We start from the raw sequence: 20,056 nt of genomic DNA, 5'->3' as shown, positions 1-20,056 counted from the left end.
CCTCCTACCTGTTTGGAAAGAAAGGAGGGAGTATAAGAGGAAGGGAAGCAGAAGGGAAGGGAGAGAAAGAATATAGGAAAAGAAAGAAAAAGAAGAAATGGAGGGAGGAGGAAAATGAGCAGAGGAAAGAAGGAGGCAATAAAGTAAGGAAAGAAAAGGAAAGGGGAAGGAGGGAAGATAGATAAAAAGAAGAAGAAAGAAAAGAGAGGGGGAAAAAAGAGAAGTACATTTAGCTCTCAGTCTGACAATTCAAGGGCCTGGCTCTGGCATTGTTCAGTACTGAGTTAAGCCTTGAACTTCTGGTAAAATGAGCCACCATTTACTATGTCAGAGAACATAAACAAACAATTGGTTACATTTTTTTTTTCTTGAGGTCAGGAGTTTGGCCCTTGCCTAGCATGCATGAAGACACGGTTTGATTCCTCCATAATACATACATAGAACAGCCAAAAGTGGTGCTGTGGCTCAAGTATTAGAGCCTTGAGGAAAGCCCAAGGTCAGAGTTTAGTCCCTGAGTTCAGTCCCCAGGACTGGCAAAAGAAAAAACAATTTTTTTTCTTCCACATTTTTAGTGTGCCTTGTACAGCAATAATAGGGTGATGGAACAAACTCCTCTTCAATCTCCCTGCATCAAAAATCCACATTCTTTTCAAACAAACAATTTAGACCTCAACTCCTCTCTTACTTTCAAAGCTCATAATCTGTGCGCACACACTGTTGCTTCTGTCTGTGAAATACATCTAAGATCGAACTCCTTTTCACGTTCTCCTTCTCATGCTGGCACCAAATATTAAAGTAGCAGCGTATGGACCTCTCTGCTTCCATTCTTCCACTTCTACGCTGTTCTCCATTCCATAGGAAGCCACATGACAGCAGCCTCTGCCTGAAGATTTGCCCATGTCACATGTACTTGCACACCAAATGTCTGCCTCACTATCCAATCACTGTATTTGTTCTTTTATCCAAACTTTCTATCCATTAAAAAAAAAAAAGACAAAAATACCTGACAGTGTCTCACTTTGCAGCCCAGGCTGATCTTACCTTCTCCATCTTGCCCTTTTCCTCTCCAGTTCTGAGATTCTAGGCATGCCCCATCATGCTTGACTCCTTTCCTTATGCCATTCTAGCTTCACTGAACAGTCACACAGCTGTGATATCTGTCTTTTCAGTTACATATTTTCTTTGTGCAGAGTGCTAGATGTCCACCTGGCTCAGGCCCTCACTTCCTATTAAGTCTCTGTTGAGGAATCTTCTTAAAAGACTGACATTTCCCATTCACCTTCACATAAAATAGCACCCGTCTCTTTCTATAATTTTACTTTGCTTTAGTCTCCTTAATCCTACCACCACATGTTGGTTTGCTTGTCTTGAGACAGGGTTTTGTTATATAGCTCAAGCTGGCCTTTGAGCTCTTGGTCTTCTTGTTTCACCCTGGGATTGCAGACATGTACCACACACCTGACCACGTATAGCATTTGTTTGCCAGACATCATTCTAAGGTCATACACATGTGCATCAGTGAATCCTCACACTACCTCCAAAGTGAGTCATGCTACTATCCCTGTTTTATGGATGAGGAAACTAAAGCATACAGAAGTGAAATAACTTGTACCAATGTCACAAAGCCAAATGCTGAAGCTGAAATCTGAATGCAGATTCTGTGGCTCCGTCTTTGTCTCTTTTATACCCTTAATCACTACCCTATTTTATATTTACCATCTCACACACTTCTCTCTTATTTAAGTTGTTAGCTGCAAAGCCAACCATCATCCCAAACTTGGTGATTTAAAGCAACAACTTATCATGTCTCAGGAATTGGGTCAGCAATTCAGACAGGATGTGATGAGGCTGTTTTTCTGCCCCACTTTTCATTGGCTGATGTCCCTCTGCTGGTGATTGAGTTGGTCTGGAAGTTCTCAAAAGCTATACTCACAGGTCTGGCATTCCAGGGCTCCTCCAGGTGAACTCTACATATAGGTTTTCTTTTTTAAAAAAAAAAAAAAAACCAATCTAGATGGCAGCTGGAGTCTCTTTAGAACATTGGTTAGTGGCATCTCCAGATCACGATATGGATATTACTTAAACACTTCTTTCTAAAGCAAGAACTTACCATGTTAATGTTTCATAGTAGTTATACAATTTTGCATTCCCATTGGTTTTAAAGTCTTGTTTAAGAATTTCCAGAACTTAATTTCCACCACAATCTGGGGAATATGATGATCATATTGTGTAGCAATCTCTAATCATGCTTAAGATTTATTATTCTGAAGCATGGAGATGAGATCTAGGCCTATCCAAAACACAGGGACAACAGGTGCATTTTAGGGCTTCCTTTTCCCAGACATGCCTTTCATTCTTCTGTCTTTACCTCAAGAAGCATTGCAGCTATAGAATAATAAACTTTAGAATAATAAAAACAACAAGCCTTATAATAATTTTAAAAATAGTAATAACAAAAGAAGATGCAAGCCAGATATGGTGGCTCACGCCTGTAATCCTAGCTACTCAGGAGGCTGAACTCTGAGGATTATGGTTCAAAGCCAGCCAGAGCACTAAAGAACTTATCTTCAAAGACTCTTATCTTCAATTAATCATTAGAAAATAGGAAGTAGTGCTGTGGCTCAGGGGTAGAGCTAAAGAGCTCAGGGGCAATGCCCAGGCCCAGAATTCAAGCTCCATGACCCACAAAAAGAAAAAAGAAGACAGGAGAAAGAAGAAGAAGGAGGAGGCGGCTAATCTCTGACCATTTATCTTTGTAATTTAAGATCAGTAAGTAAAGAAGGGGAGAGCTAACTGCTAGGTTCCCCCCTGCCCCCAGTTTACTTCTAAGTTTTACTATTTGAGTCTGACTCTTCCCAAATTTATTAAGTTCTCTGTCTCTTCATCTAGCTATCCTGCCTCATTTTTTACCAAAAGGTGAGAGAGGATAAGAGGTTAGAAGAGTGTGAGAACTGGGAAGAGAGAGGTGGCAGTGTGTAAACGTGACTGTTGGATAGGCTCAGCAATAACGTCTGGCCGCTGTGGGCCTCCTTTGGTTTCCAGAGGTGCCGTTCTCAGGGTGGGGTGATCTGCACTGGGGACGAGGTTGGCTGCATCCGGCTGCAAATGAGGGTGGACGAGATGAACGGTTTTCACGCCTGACTCACATCTGTGGTGGATGGTGTAAACATCGGTTCGCAGGTCCCTGGCAACCGGGAGTTCGCACTTACTGTGTGCCAGGAGGGGCTGACTTGGGCTGCAGACAGGGTGGGGATGGAGATGAGGATGCGGCCGCGACTAGTCGTTTATGGCGAAACTGCGCGGCGCAGGCAGACTAAGTTTACTGATTGTATAGTGAGAAGCCTGGAGGGGCTTGTTTCTTCACGCACACACACATACACACACACACCCCGGGCCGCCTGTTGCCATCGAAACGCTGGGGTAGGCCCGGATGACTACGTGTTGCATCACCGCTGAAGCGTGCTTCAGGACTGGTGGTTCCGGTAGAGCTGTGTGGCTCGGCTCGCGGTTCGCAGTGCCTGTCGCAATATTTTTGACCCCCACCGGACGCCGTCCACCGTCGCTCACGGAGAATCCCTCCGCCTCCGGTGGCAGTCTTTTCCCGCCCCCTCCCCTCGCCCAGCCACTGTCCGGCTCCGCCCCGTCCCGAGGCCCCGCCCCTGTGAATCAGCTGATCTCGCGAATCCGCGGGGCTCTCCGGCTCGCTCCTAGAGCGGAGCGCGGCGCTGCCGGTGGAGCTTCAGGTGAGCCAGCGCGGGTGTCTGGACGGCCCTTGGCTTCCTAGGGCCAGTCCGCCGGGACCTTCCGTGTGCGGGACCTTGGGGTCCGGGAGCGAGGCGGTAGCTCAGGCCGAGGCCCAGTGCGCGCTGCGGTGGCCTGCGGAGACGGCGCCCGCGTCTTTCCACCGACCGGCCGGCGCCGGAGCCCGCGGGGGAGCCCGGGACGTGGTGGTGCCGTGGTCCTGGCCTGGGCCCCGGTCCTCCCTCCCCTCCCGGTGCCGCTCTTCTCTGGACGGGCGCCACTTCGGTCGTCTCAACTGCGTGGAATTCCTTCTCGACCCTGCCCGCTTCCCGCCGCCACCCACGCTTCTTTCCGCCCATTCATTCGCGAGGGTTTATTACATGCCCGTAGTAGGAGCTGAGCGGGAAAGACGGGGGTCCTGGGCCGTAGACTTGGGTCAGTGAGCCAGGCGAGTTTGCTCCAGGGTACAAATCTTGCAGAAGAGTGGACCCAGGGTATTGGGGCTTGACAAGACAGTTGCGGGAGGGGTAGGGGTGGTGGCAGAAAATTGTATTAGTAGCTTAGCCGAATCCTCTAGCGTGTTAAGTGATCCGGTAAGTTGTAAAGCGTTCCTAAAGACCGGGAAAAAAAAAAAAAAAACATAGGGGCGGTCGTGCAGGAAAAGTCCCACAGGCTGGCGTAGTTCCTCCAGGTAATTGTTGGAGACACTCAATAGTAGATTAAGTAGAAGCGAACTACTGCTGAGGAAGAGCATTTTCTTTCTGGTTTAGGATGGACGAAGAAATAAGTGTTGTCCCCAAATGAAGACATTTACTGTGTTGCTTTGTGTCTGTGAATTGTAAATGTTCTATAAAGAACAAAAGAGTGTGATGGTATGCTTATTTTGAGCAGGTACAAAAATTCAGCAACGCAACTGGTCACTCTTTTTATATATAATACACTTAATATAACATACTTACATATGTGTAATTTGGGATGACCACTTGATGTTTGAGTTGATGGATGGTAAAGCAGTGAAGAATTTGCTTTTGCAATGAATTGCAATAATACAAGTTTAGTGGTTAAGATCTTAGACATACTTTCAGTCTCCTCCACTTACATCTTGGTTTGAGCAAGTTATTGAAACTCTTTACCTCAGTTTCCTTATATCTAAGTTGGAAATAAAAGTGCATTCCTGATATTAATACCTTTATATGTAATGGTTCATGTCTTACTTATTACAGTGCCTTGATCATGGCAAATATTCAGTGTATATTAACTTTACCTATGCTTGTACATATGTATACCTGTATGAATACAATGTCTCAGTATATATAGACCTAAACACTTAGTCCAGCCTAGCCTCCAACTTGCCATCCTCGTTCAGCAGGGATCACAGGTGTGCCTTCATTCTGGGTTCAGTACATATCAATATAATTGTTAATATGTTCTTCCACTACATCATGAGCCAATTACATCACGACTCTTTTTTTCTCTGAACTGGTGGGAAAATTAACTTAATATTTTATTAGAAACTATAGTTCATTTTCTTAAATCAAGGAGACTTTCCAGCTATTTTTGTGGTATTTTTATTTAGAGAAAATATGATTTTTTACTTCCTAAACTAGGATTCAAACAGGGCCTAGGTACTATTGATGGGTATTCAAGGTTCATAGTTGGAACAAGAAAAATTGAAAGCTATTTCATAATGTCAAAATTTGAAAAGGTGATGGTCTGTAAAATAAAGGACCAAATATGTTTTGGGAGAAAATGAGTCGTATTATGTAATCCATTTATTTTTAAAATTGATTGGTGGCAGCTCATGTGTAATCCTAGTTAGCTACCTAAAAGGCTGAGATCTGAGCTCAAACAGGAAGGTCTTATCTCCATTTAACCACTGAAAAGCTGGACGTGGAGCTGAGGCTCAAGGGGTTGAGCACCAGCCTTGAGGGAAAAATAGATTTGTAATACACCTTCCTCCTCTTCCTCTTTTTCTTCTTTTGGTAATTTGAACTCTAATTTGTACTCAGAGCACTTAGATTCTCCTGTTGGCATAGCAGGTGTTCTACCATTTGAGTCACTCCTTTAACCCAGCCCAGATTCTTTCTGAATTTGAAACACTGTGGTCTTTTTTTGTTGTGAGACAGAGTCTCACTACATATTTCTGGCCTAGAATTGTTTCTGGTTTTTTGTTTTTTGTTTTTGGTAGTGCTGAGAATCAATCTCAGGACAAGAACTCTACCACTTTATCATGTCCTCAATCTGATATGGAACTTTTGATCTTCCTTAACACACTGAGTTTTGAAATTCTACTTGCTCTTTTTTTTTCTTTTCTCTTTTCTTCTTCCTTTTTTTCCCTCCCAGTCGTGGGGCTTGAACTCAGGGCCTATGCACTGTCATTGAGCTTTCTCAAGCTAGTGCTCTACCACTTGAGCCACAGAACCACTTCTGGATTTTTCTGCCACTGTTGTACTGAGGAATCAAACCCAGGGCTTCGTGCATGCTAGGTAGGCACTCTACCACTAGGCCACACTCCCTGCCCCTTATGTTGGATTGTAAAGAAGAAAGGATATGTTAAGAACATCAGAGTCCCAATTTTAGTTTTTGTATGATAAGGTAGAAAAAGTACTGTTCATCTCCTACCCTTTCATGAAAAATAGGTTTAAAGCAATTATTGCCAGGTCCCTTCTAAAAGTGTTTCTAAAATATATCACTGGCTTACAGTAACTTTCTATAAATTTGTGCTGATAGGAGACTAAGTAAGGATAAGTTGAAAAACTGAAGGAAGTTAGAGTAGTGTTTGTAATTGCTGAAGGCTTGCTTTGGTGTTTTTTGTTTGTTTATATTTGGTTATGGGGCTTGAACTCAGGGCCTAAGGGCACTGTCTCTGAGCTCTTTTGCTCAAGGTAGCTCTCATACCACTTTGAGCCACAGCTCCACTTTCAGTTTTCTGGTGGTTAATTGAAGATCAGAGTCTCATAGACTTTCTTCCCCAGGCTGGCTTCAAACTGTGATCCTCAGATCTCAGCCTCCTGAGTAGCTAGGATTACAGGCATGAGCTGCCTACTAGTGTCAGTTGCTTTGAAGAGCTGGGTAATTTCAAAATCTTTTTCTTTTCCTTTTCCTTTTTTCTTTCTCCTTTCTCTTTCTCTTTCTTTTTTTCCTTCCTTCTTTCCCCTCCCCCCTTTTTTTGCTAGCTCTGAGGCTTGAACTCAGTGCCTGGGCACTGTCCCTGAGCTCAAGGCTAGCACTCTACCACTTGAGCCCCAGAGCCACTTCAGCTATTTCTGTTTATGTAGTACTGAGGAATTAAACCCAGGGCTTTATGCATGCCGAGCAGGCACTCAGCCACATTCCCAGCCCCTTCAAAAATCATTTTGCTTTTTAAAATTTTTGCAGAATTAGGAAGTAGTGCTCAAATTGGTAGAGTGCTAGACTCAAGCAAATCAGGATCAGCAACCAGGCCCCGAGTTCAAGCCCCACAATCAACCAAAAAAGCCTCCCCCCTCCTGCTTTTTTTTTTTTTTTTGCAGAATTAAACATATATTCTATTCCATTAAAGAATGGATATTTTCTTTTATTTTTCCCCATAATTTTTAATTGTTATTATAAAGGTTATGTGTGAAGTTTCATAGGTCAGGTAAGGAGTATATTTCTTTCTTTTTATCAACCCTTTGCTTTCTCCTAATTTTCCTCTCCTGTTCCCTGGAGATTTTCTTGAGTTTTTTGTTGTTCTTAGTGCCTGTACTAGAAGTTTGCACTCTTGCTTAACATTTTCATTCAAAGTTGGTGCTCTACCACCTGAGCCACAACTCTATTTCAAGCTTTATCTCTTCAGAGATAAGGGTTCCTTGGTTTTTGTCTGCTTAGGCGGACTTCTAATCTCCTTCCTCAAATCTCAGTCCCCTGAATAGCTGAGATTATATAGTCTTGAGCTATCTATGCTGGTTTAGAGTGTCCTTTCTTTTCTTTTGCTTATTTCTTGCACCTGTTCTCAGGCTTTATCTCCAGGCCTGGGCACTGTCCCTGAGTTTTTTTGCTCAAGGTTAGCACTCTTGAGCCACAGCTTTACTTCTAGTTGTTTGTGTTTATTTGTAATTAATTGAAGAGAAGAGTCTCACAGACTTCTTGGCCAGGCTGACTTAGAACCAAGAGATCTCAGCCTCCTGAGTAGCTAGGAATATAGGTGTTAGCTGATGGTGTCCAGCTAGAGTTGGTTTGTTTTGATTTTAGTTTTTTTTTTTTTTAAATCTCTTCCCACTGATTACCGAAAGGTTCCCTTATTAGTCATAACAAAGTAGTAGATTTTGTAAAGTGTCAGTGTTTAAAATGCCTGATCATTACAAGTAAAATAGCAACAAACTATAACTGGGTTCCGTTGTAGTATTACACTGATTTCCTTATTTGTATCTCCTTTTCCCCAAGGTATATTTGATGGTGGTATCTTTAGATTATGTCATTTTGGGGGGTAATGGGGTTGCCTGAGCTTGAATTCAGAACCTTGTAATTGCTTGACTTGCTTTCTTGGTGTTGTACCAGTTGAGGTGTACATTCAACCCTGTTTTTTGGTTTTGGGTTATTTTAAAAATGGAGTCTCTGGGACTTTTTTCTCCTGGGCTGGTCCGGAACTGCAGTTCTCTCAGTCTCAGCCCTTGAATAGTTATATTTTGGGCATGAGTACCCAGTTTATTTATGTCTTGATGTTTTTCTGAATGTAATGAACTAAACTAGCTAATCCAAGTAGGCAAAGCAAAAATATTTAAATCAGTGAAAGATTGTATACTCCTTTGGGTGATTATATAGTTCTTTTAAATTTGAAGAATGTGTAATTTTCTCAATTCCAATGAGAAAAAGAGTATGTGTGACCTTGTGGTAGAGCTTGTTTCACAGCCAGTGAATTATGCTCAGAAAGATTTGTTTTAGTCTCATTACTTCCACAAATTAATCCATACACATTTCCTTTTATTATCATGTTGAATATTTTCTTCTGAGTCAGTGCTTCAGTTCACATAACCTCTGTATTAGGAAGGTGGTATTTTTTTTCTTTTTTTGGTTGGTTGTGGGACTTGGACTCTGGGCCTGGGTGCTGTCCCTGAGTTCTTCAGCTCAAGGCTACCGCCCTACCCCTTGAGCCACAGTGCTACTTCCAGTTTTCTAGTCGTTAATTGGAGATAAGAGTCTCATGTTCTTTAGTTCCCAGGCTGTCTTTGAACTGTGATCCTCAGATCTCAGTCTCCTGAGTAGTTAGGATTATAGGCATAAGCCACAGTGCCTGGCACATAGCCTAAATTTTTGTGGAGCCAATTTCCTTTCTAAACAAACATATAACAAGGGTGATTATAGCAGCTTTTAAAATGTGAAGATGTGAAGTAAATCCATCTGTACATTAGAAAAAAAAGGAATGAGCTACTTTATTCTTATAATTGGATGCTTATCCTCTAGTAAAGCAAATGAATTACATCTATACTTATAAGTACACAGTATTGGATGAAAAAGCAAATTGCCAAACATATACAGAGAAATCAGTTTATGTACAGTTTTTGTTTTTGTTTTTGTTTTGTCAGGACTTTAACTCTGATCCTGGGCATTGTCTCTGAGCTCTTCAGTTCAAGGCTGCCTCTTGAGCCACAGCACCACTTCTGATTATCTGGGGGTTTATTGGAGATAAAAGTTTCACAGACTTTAGTGCCCGGGCTGACTTGGAATGGATTCCACAGATCTCAGCCTCCTGAGTAGTTAGGATACAGGCGTGAGCCACCGTGTCTGACTTACTGGTCTTTTTTTTTTTTGGTGGGGGACATATTTATATATCCTTCCTTTTAGAGATTAGTCAGTAGAGTAGTTTTAGTAGGGTCAGCTTGAAATTAGCAATAAATAAAAGAGAGAGACTATCATCTGCATGTGGTCATGAAGGCAAGGGGAAGCCAGCCTGGGCAACTTAGTGAGACCTGACTCACAATAAAAAGGACCAGAAGCTGAGCTTGGTAGCACTTCCTTAAAATCCTAGCATTCCGGTGCCTAAGGTAAGAAGAAGGATCTTGAGGGCCAGGAGTTTGGCCTAGTGGTAGAGTGCTTGCCTAGCATGCATGAAGACCTGGGTTTGATTCCTTGGCACCACATACATAGAAAAAGCCGGAAGTGGTGCTATGGCTCAAGTGGTAGGGTTCTGTTCTTGAGAATAAAAAAAAACATTAAAGAACAGTGCTCAGGCCCTGAGCTCAAGCCAGGACTGGCAAAAAAAAAAAAAAAAAAAAAGAGGATCTTGAGTTCAAATTCAGCTTGTGTAAGAACCTACCTCAACAAATAAAGGTAGGCCCTGAGTTTAACCCTCAGTTTTTTTGTTCTGTGTGTTTTTTTTTTTTTTTGGTGGATCATGGGGCTCGAACTCGCTGGGTCACTGTCCCTGAGCTCTTCAGCCCAAGGCTACTGCCTTACCCATGAGCCAAGCCCCATTTCCCTTTTCTGGAGGTTAATTGAAGTTGAGTCTCAGGTCTTTTTGTGCTTGGGCTCAGTTCTCTGCCTCCCGAGTAGCGAGGATTACAGAAATGAGCCACCTCACCTGCTTAACCCTCAGTTTTCTAAGAGACAGAGATTGAGAAAGAAAGATTAAGGGTGGAGGAGACTGAGTCTGTGAGCTTTTCTGTCCCTGAAAGCATCTAGAGCTCTATTAAGGGGAAAGAAAAGAAGATATTATTCCTCTTGTACTAAGGTTTGAGCTAAGGGCCTCTTCTTTGTTAGGCAAGAAATCTGTGGGATTTTAAAGACTTTCACTATAGTGGTTGATCTGTCAAGCTTCCTTGGAAGTTTAGTTATCCTCAGCCTTCTGTAGTGCTTGGTGAAGCATAGGTGGCAGGAGATCCAGGAAGTAGCAGTTGTCAGAATGTAGCTTATTTGTAAGTCATGTGTTTGAGACTAAGCTTGCTTTAATCTATATGTAAACATATTGACCAGGCTCTTAGAAGCAGATATTTCTGAAGTATTTATTCTGGGTACAATATCAGACTACCTTAAATTATTTTTTTCTTTCATTGTGTCTTTCTTTTTAGTGGCAGTCCTGGATAGCACAGGCAGAAACACTGCCGCTTGAACCAGGCCCTACTCCTTAAACTATTTACTATATTCATAAACTCTGGTTTGCTACATTGTAATAGAATATAGGCAACTAAAATTTTAATGGCTACATGAGATCTAGTAATTTTGTGTTCAAGTCAGTAGTTACTCTATGTCCAAATTCTATTTATGGCATTATGATACAATGTAGTTTATTGCCTTTCTATTTTAATGCCTAGTCATTCTTGTAATCAATGATCATTACTCTTACAATTATTGCTATTATTTAATCAAAATATCCCTCCTTTTTTGGGGGAGGGGGTCATGAGACGAACTCTGGGCCTGGGTGCAGTCCCTGAGCTCTTCAGCTCAAGACTACAGCCCTACCCCTGGGCCTTGGTGCTGTCCCTGTGCTCTTCAGTTAAAGGCTACAGCCCTACCCTTGAGCTACAGCCCCACTTTCTGATTAATTGGAGAGTCTCTCTGCTTTGTAGTGCCAGGGCTGGCTTTGAACCTCAATCCCCAGATCTCAACTTCCTGAGTAGCTAGGATTACAGGCATGAGCCTGTAATATCTCTCCTTTTTAATTTTTTTTCTAGTGCTAAGGAATCAAACGAGAGGTTTTGTGCATGCTAGGTGAACACCAGTGAGCTCTATGTAGCCCCAAATACTTATTCTAAACCAGTAAATGAGAAGGAAACAAGATTAAAAAATGCTCTTGTACTTTGAGTGTACTCTATGCTTTATAGAGAACCCTCATTCTCATAAAAAAGATAAAAACAAGCCAGATGCAATGGCTCACACCTATAATCTTAGGTACTCTGAGACTAAGCTCTGAGGATCATAGTTCATAGCTAGCCAGTGGAAAGTCTGGGAGCTTCTTATCTCCAATTAACCACCAGAAAATCAGAAGTGGGGTTATGACTCAAAGTGGCCTTGGGCAAGAACGCTCAAGGAAAGCCTGTAGACCCTAAATTCAAGACTGACAATCACATATAGAAAAAACAGAATTTATTACAGTGGTCCCTTCTTATTACAGTTTTTTATTAAATAATTTATAAACATTGATTTTTACATCATATTTCAAATGACATGCTTAACAAACGAGTATTCAAGAAGGGAATCTCTATATACAATCACTGGCACTTAGATTTTAGAACATAATCAAAATGAGGCTGAGGGTTTGTATGTCATATATATTAGTCTATGTAATAAAATATTATGTCTATAGAGTCAAGTTTTTATGTCTATGTGGTTGTGTTTATATTTCCAGTACCATGTCCATAGCATTGGGTATGCAAATATTGAGTCCTTGCTCTTGTACTGTTTGGATCTAATAGCCACATATTAAGGATACCATGTGCCTCTTGTTCCTTTGGTCTTGACTTGTCTCACTCAACATGATTCACTCTAGATTCATCCACTTCCCTGCAAATGCCATTATTCAATCTTGTCTGTTGGCTATGTAGAATTCCATTGTATATATATACACCACATTTTCTGTATCCATTCATCTGTAGTAAGGCATCTAGATTGTTTCCATCACCTGGCTATTGTGAATAGTGCAGAGAGAAACATAGCTGAGCAGGTGTCCTTATCTTGGGTTATAGTGTTCAGAATAGATGCCCAGGAGTGGTATGGCAGGATCGTAGGGAAGGTCAATTTTCAGTTCTTTAAAAAACCTCCACACTGCTTTCCAGAGTGGCTGAACTAGTTTACAATCCTGCCAGCCGTGCAGTAGGGTTCCCTTTTCTCCACAACCCCACCAGCATCTGTCATTGTCTGAGTTTAAAATCTTGACCATTCTTTCGGGGTAAGGTGGTATCCTAGAGTTGTTTCTATTTGCATTTCCTTTATGACCATGGATGATGAACATTTTTCTCATATGTTTTTCTGCCATTTTGATCTCTTTTGATAAGTCTCTCTTTAGTTCCCTTGCCCATTTAGTGAATGGTTTGTTGGGTTTGGGGGGATTAATTTCTTGAGTTCCCTGTAGATACTGGATATTAAGCATTTGTCTGATGTATTATTGGTAAATATCTTTTCCCAGTTGGTTGACTATCTCTCTACTTTTTGTGGCTATGCTTTTATCTGTGCAGAACCTTTTTATTTTTAGGTAGTCCCATTTATCGAGTCTCTCTTCAATCTGTTGTGACCCTGGGATTCTGTTCAGGAATCTTTTGCCTGTGTTTATGAGTTCCAGTGAAGCACAGTTTTACTTTGTGTTATTTTTTAATGCATTGGGTGGAACATTCCAGAAATCAACTGTTCACATATTTTAAGTTGCACATTGTTCTGAGTAGCATGATGTAATCTTACAAGATTCCATTCCATACCTTTAAGCAGGCGAACCATCTCTTTGTTCCATGTTTCCATGCTGTATATTCTAAGTACACATTTGTCAATTCCATAGTCTTCTTTGTTTTAACTCAATATGGTACTGACAAATTAATTCTGGTACATTATGCTAATACTACAGATCATATAGTAAAAACCACTTAAATATAGGAAATCAAGGCCTCAAGACTCCAAACCATTCTAGACTCCATATCCCAGACCTTTTTCTTTTTCTTTTTTTGGATGAAATATGGAGTCCTAGGAAATACTAATCTTTCCACACATGTTCTGAATGCCATTCCCTTTTACTTTGGCTTGGTCTTTGGTTCTCTTTGTCCTCACCTTCCTTATGTCATTTATTTGTTTGTTTGTTTGTTTATTGCCAGTCCTGGGGCTTGAAGGGGCCTAGGCACTATCCTTGAGCTTTCTCAAGGCTAGTGCTGTATCACTTGAACCACAACACCACTTCTAGCTTTTTCTTTGTATGTGGTACCAAAGAATCAAACCCAAATTCGTGCATGCTAGGTAAGCCCTTTACCATTAGGGCACACTCTCAGTTCTTCCTTATGTTTTTATCCTGGCCATTGTTCTATAACCTTGTCCAACTCTCTCATCTCCCCAACCCTCAAACAACAGGAAAGAAGACCCCTGATTTACTGCTCCATTTCTTTGCCATTTGAAATAACCTTTCTTAAAAATTATCTCCTGTAGTTCGTCTTCACATCCACATCTCTAATTTATGTTCACTTTACTCCAGTCTGATTTTCATTCCTCAAATCTCTGAAATTGTGATCAAGAAAGCAGAATCATCTGCAGTAGTAGTTCACATTTTTTATTAAAGCCTTGACCTAATTGACCTCCTCCTTGAAATGCTTTCTGTTTGCTTTCATGTACTTAAAATGTGCTCACGTTTTTCCACTTCCTAACACAACACTCTTACCTCAGTCATCCTAGGTTTTCCTTCTATTCAGCTGTTAGGTTCAAGAGCTCCTTTTAGGCCAGGAGTTTGGCCTAGTGGTACAGTGCTTGCCTAGCATGCATGAAGACCCGGGTTCAATTCATCAGTACCACATACATAGAAAAATCTGGAAGTGGTGCTGTGGCTCAAGTGGTAGAGCTCTAGCCTTGAGAAAGCCCAAGGACAGTGCTCAGGCCCTGAGTTCAAGCTCCAGGACTGACACTTCCTTCCCCTATCCCCCCCAAAAAAGAGCTCCTTAGAGCAGGCTCATGTGTCTTTCCTTTCTTTCTACACATGTTCCATTAACATTACTCATTACACTAAGCTCAAATGTTACAGGTGTCTTCCCAAATTTTTATCAATTACAGATCTGTCTTTTCACTCCATGCTTGTATATTCAGTATGTTCACTGTAGCAGACCTGTAATCTCAGCACTTGGGAGGATAAAGCAGGAAGACTACCAGTTCAAGGCCAGCTTGAGTTACACAGGGAGACTTTGTGGCAAAGCAAAGCAAACTAAAACAAAAAATCTTAGAACACATTGATGAAGAAAAATGCTTATAAAATAGTTCCTCAGTTTTGCTACTGTAACAAATTACTACAAACTTTGTGGCTTAAAATAACACAAATCCTTTTTGGAGCTTGTAGGTTAAAGGTCTGGTAAGCCAAAATTAGGGTTATCTGCATGACTTCCTCTGCAGGCTTTGGAAGAGAATCCTTTCTTACCTACCTGTAGGTAGATGCTACCTGCATTGGCTTATGTCTGCTTTTTCACATTTTGAAAGTCAGCAATGTAGATAGAATCTCTCTGACCCAACCTAAATCATCACATCTCTTTCTCTGTTTCTCTCTTCCACTCTGAAGAACTCTTATGATTACTTTGGGTCCACTTGGATAACCAGGGTCTTCTTCCTAACTTTCCATTAGGTGAATAGTTACCTTGTAACCTAACATTCACAGTTAGGATCTGGGCATATTTAGGGACCCTGTTTTCACCTAATGCATGTGAAGGGAAAAAAAAAAAGCAAAGCAGCTTGTAGAGTTTTAATTTAGTTGGGGCTTAAAAAGTAGTAGATGTAGAGCTATGGGTTGTTATAATTAACTTAAGAAAATTCTTGTGTTCCAGAATCTGATACTAAATGAAGAAAGATTCATTGGTTATAACATTTTCAAAAGATTCTCAAGTTTTTTTGTTTGACTGGTTTTGAGACTGGATTTAGCCAAGACTGGCTTCAAATTTTGAATTTTCCCTCAGCCTCTGAAGTGCTAGGATAGCAGAAATGCACTATTATCAGAGCCAGTTTTGAATATTTTGTGGCTAGGTCCTAAGAAAAAATTCAGTTTACATATGGTGACTCCATTGTGAGAAATAGGGTATGCACTTCCTTGTCAACCTGGAGGAGTTTCTGGCTTCTGCTAGGTATTGTTGAGTGCTTGTCAACAGGACAGCAATTCCTTGATCACTGACAGATGAGTATCAATAGATCTGGCTTCAGAATTTCACTGCATATCAAGAAATGCACTTTCAATAGAGCTAATTATTATCATGTATGAAGTATAGCACTTAATGATTCTGTTTATTAAGGAACATTAAATGTATTCATATTTGTCTTTTGTTTACCTGGTACCCTTCATCCAAAATCTTTCTAAAATAAGCCCTAGGTCGGAAGTAATTTCCTTCAGTTAGCAGATGGGCAATGGTAAGAATTCCTAGGCACCTGGAGTAAACAGATGGACCATGTACCACTCCTGCTGGTATGTGTTGTTTGCAGAACACAGTGACCATGCTATCCCCTTTTGTGATAATTGCACATTTGGCCAGTCTTTTTTTTTTTTTTTTTCCTTTTCCCTGTCCCTTTCCTGGGGCTGAACTCTTTTATTTTATTTTTCTGCTCAAGGCTAACATTCTACTCCTTGAGCCACAGTTTCACTTGTGGATTTTTGGCCCTACAGTACTTTCGTGTTTTACACAAATAAGACTTCTTTTTTCATGAATTTTGATGCTCTTTAAGAAATGTGATGTGGCTCATACCTATAATACTCAGGAGGCTGAGATCTGAGGATCATGGTTTAAAGCCAGTCCAGCACAAAAGTCCATGAGACTCTTATCTCCAATTAGCCACCAGAAAACTGGAAATGGTTCTGTGGCTTAAAGTTGTAGAGTGTTAGCCTTGAACTAAATCCAGGAACAGGGCCCAGGCCCAGAGTTCAAGCCCCAAGACTGGCAAAAAAAAAAAAAGGAAGGAAGGAAGGAAAAATGAAAAAAATGAATTTGAGTTGAATTTCATTCAAAAAATTTTTCTTTATTTTTCTAAGCTTGCAGGTCATATTTGTGCAATAATTCATTGAATGATATTTTTTTTTCCAGTCCAGGCTAGCCTTGAACTCATTGTCTCTTGGCTCTTTCTTTCTTCTGAAAGCTGAGATTACAGGTGTATACCGCCATACTCAGACATTGAACTGTCTGTGTTTTTTGTTTTTTGAATAGTGGATTTTAAAACAAGTTTAAAATTTAAACTTCTGTTAGCTCTTTGGAGTATGCGGCATGTTAGTTTTGAATTGAGATTGATCTTGAGGGAAATATTGGTATATACTTTTTTACTGGGCGGGGGGATTGGGGTGGACTGGTCCTGGGGCTTGAACTTTGGGCCTGGGCACTGTCTCAGCTTCTTTGGCTCAAGGCTAGCACTCTTCTGCTTGAGCCACAGTGCCATTTTGGCTTTTTGTGAGTAGTTTATTGGTGATAAGAGTCTCATAGACTTTCTTGACCAAGCTGGCTTTGAACCACAGTCCTTAGATGTTAGCTAGGATTATAGGCAGGATCCACCAGTACCTGGCTAAGTTTTAAAGAGTAGAAAACATTATTATTATTATTATTATTATTATTATTATTATTATTAGTCCTATGGCTTGAACTCAGGGCCTGGGTGCTATGCCTGAGTTTTGTTTTGTTTTGGTCCGGAAAATGTATAGAGGGGTTACAGTTACATTTGTCAGATAGTAGGTGCATTACTTCTCACACACTGATACCTTTTCTCATGTTTTTGTCCCTATTACCTTCCCCCATCCCTTCCCAATCATTTTGTTTTCCCCCTTCCCTTTCCCATTTCAAATAAACAAATTAACGTATATACAATATACTAGGTAACAAAGTCAGATACAGTAACAATATGAGATTAACCATAAGGGCAAAAGAAGAGAAGAGAAATAATATAGTGCCTTTTGAACAACAATCACACAAGATAAGGCTCTTATTTCCATTTCCTAGTGTTCCTTTCATTTAGTCTCATCCTATATGACCTTATGTACCTAGATTTTGAGCTACTGTAATCCTCTGTTAGGAGAATCCTAGATGTGTACTAATTATTACAAATAAGGGAAACCATTGAGCTTGTGTTCCTTTGGATCTGGCTTACTTCACTTGACTTTTTTCTAAGTCTGTTTCATTTCCTTATGAATGGGGCGATGTCATTCTTTCTGATTGCAGCATAGAATTCCATGGTGTATAAGTACCACATCTTCTTGATCCCATCATCTACTGAGGGACATCTGGATTTGTTCTATATCTTCACTATGGTAAAAAAAAAATGCTGCAATGATTATCATTGTATTAGTAGCTTCTGTATGTCCTTGTTTTTGGACATTTGGGTAAATGCCAAGGAGTAGGATTGCTGGATCATAGGGGAACTCTTATGTTTAGTCTTTTGAGGAGTCACCATACTGCTTTCCAGAATGGTTGAACAAGTTTACACTCCCACTAGCAGTGTAGTAGTGATCCCTCCTGGCCACATCCCTGCCAGCATCTGTTGTTATTAGATTTCTTGATAATGGCCATTCTAATTGGAGTGAGGTATTTTTTTGTTTTGTTTTGTTTTGTTTTGCTGGTCCTGTGCTTGGGCTCTGGGCCTGAGCACTGTCCTTGGACTTTCTCAAGGTTAGCACTCTGCCACTTGAGCCTCAGCACCACTCCTGGCTTTTTTCTATCTATGTAGTACCGAGGAATCGAACCTGGATCTTCGTGCATGCTAGGCAAGCACTCTACCATTAGGCCAAACTTCCAGCCCCTGGAGTGAGGTGTTTTTATTTTTATTTCTTTTATGGCCAGAGATGTTGAGCATTTCTTCATGTGTCTATAGGCCATTCTTCCTCTTCAGAGAAATCCTTCTTTAAGTCTTTAGCCCACCGCTTAATGGGATAGCTGTTTCTTTGAAAATTTGATTTGGAGAGATTCAATTTTTTTTTATCTGTAGGTATATTTTAGATATGAAGCCCTTGTCTGTTGTATGACTAGTAAAGATCTCCCACTCTGTAGGCTTTCAATTTAACTTGCTAGCTGCGTCCTTCGCCATACAAAAGGAAGTGCTGCAGTTCAATGCAGTCCCATTTGTCCAAACTTACTTTAATTTGCTGTGTTTCTGGGTCTTTATTAAGAAAGTTTCAACCTGTGCCAAGGAGGTGTAGTGTATCTCCTATTCCTTCTTGTAAAGTTTTCAGGGTATCTGCTTTTACCTCAAGGTCTTTGGTCCATTTTGAATTAATTCTGATGCAGGGTGACATGGAAAGATCCAACTTTAGTTTTCTACTGGTGCATAACAAATTCTGCCAGCACCTCTCAGAAGAGGCTGTCTTTCTTCCATACTATTTGGCTCCCTTATCAAAGATTAAGTGGCCATAGGTCTGTGGGTTGATTTCTGGATCTTCAGTTCTATTCAGTTGGTCCTCAGGCCTGTTCTTATGCTAGTACCAAACTGTTTTGGTTACTATAGCTCTGTAATATAGTCTAATGATTGGTATTGATATTCCTCTAGTGCTGTTCTTTCTGCTAAGGATTGTTTTTGCTGTACAGGGTCTTTTATTATTCTATATGAATTTTTGGATTGCTTCCTCTATTTCCTTAAAGAGTGACATTGGAATATTGATGAGTATTGCATTGAATTTGTAGATAGCCCTTGGCAGGATTGCCGTTTTCACGATGTTATTCTTCCAATCTAGGAGCTGGGAGTTTTGGTTTTTTTTTTCACCACTTCCTCAGTTCTGCTTTAATTTCCTTTTTCATGTTTTTAAAGTTTTTATCATAAAAGTCCTTTACATTCTTAGTTAATTCCTAAGTACTTTATTTTCTTTGAGGCTATTGTAAAAGGAGTTGCTTTCCTGAATTCTGGCTCAGATTCAAATAATTTTAATTACGTTTTTCAGTAATACACAAAAAATTACATCATTAAAAAGGTTTCTATCTGGTGATGGGTATATGAGGTATCATTAACTATTTTTACCAAAATAAAAGTTGTTTTAAAAAGAAAAAAAAAGTTTTCTACCAACTAGGTAACAGTGGTGCATGTCTGTAATCCTAGCTGTTCTCAGGAAGCTGAGATCTAAGGATCACAGTTTGCAACCAGCCCAAGCAGGAAAGTCCATGAGACTCTTATCTCCAACTAACAACCGAAAAAGCCAGAAGTAGAGCTGTGGCTCCAGTAGTACAGCACAACCCTTAAGCACCAAAACTCAGGCACAGAATAAGAGACCTCCCATCCAAGAAAAGCCCAGCACCTGATGGATTCACAGCTGTAAAGACTTCAAAGCAAAGCTCACACCAATACTCTGCAAGCTCTTCAACGAAATTGAAAGTGAAGGCTCTTTGCCAAACTCATTCTATGAAGCCAGCATAACCCTCATCCCAAAACCAGACAGGGACTCATCAAAGAAAGAGAACTATAGACCTATTTTTTTGATGGACACTGGTGCAAACCTTCTCAACAAAATACTGGCCAGTCGTCTTCAACAACTCATCAAAAAAATTATACACTATGATGAAACAGGATTCATCACAGGGATGCAAAATTGGTTCAACATACGCAAGTCAATATAATTCAACACATCAACAGGAGCAAGGACAAGAATCACATGATTATCTCAATAAACGCAGAAAAGGCATTTGACAAGATTCAACACCCTTTTATGCTAAAAGCTCTGGAGAAACTAGGAATCCATGGA

The 20,056-nt window shown here is 40.6% G+C and overlaps 1 protein-coding gene across 1 annotated transcript in view; it reads left to right on the top strand.

Moving 5' to 3' along the window:
* The first annotated feature begins 2,666 nt into the window (after positions 1-2,666).
* Positions 2,667-20,056, top strand: part of Als2 (alsin Rho guanine nucleotide exchange factor ALS2) — an 80,232-nt gene continuing 62,842 nt past the window's right edge. Inside the window, exon 1 of the mRNA XM_090354610.1 lies at positions 2,667-2,769. The gene's annotated coding sequence lies outside the window, so the exon portion shown is untranslated. The remainder of the gene's footprint in view (positions 2,770-20,056) is intronic.

This window comes from Megascapheus bottae, chromosome 21 (genome assembly GCF_031878675.1).
Source record: "Megascapheus bottae isolate mThoBot1 chromosome 21, mThoBot2.hap1, whole genome shotgun sequence".
Taxonomy (NCBI): Eukaryota; Metazoa; Chordata; class Mammalia; order Rodentia; family Geomyidae; genus Megascapheus; species Megascapheus bottae.
The sequence above is the reverse complement of the archived record's forward strand: the minus strand, read 5'-3'. Positions and strand labels throughout refer to the sequence as shown.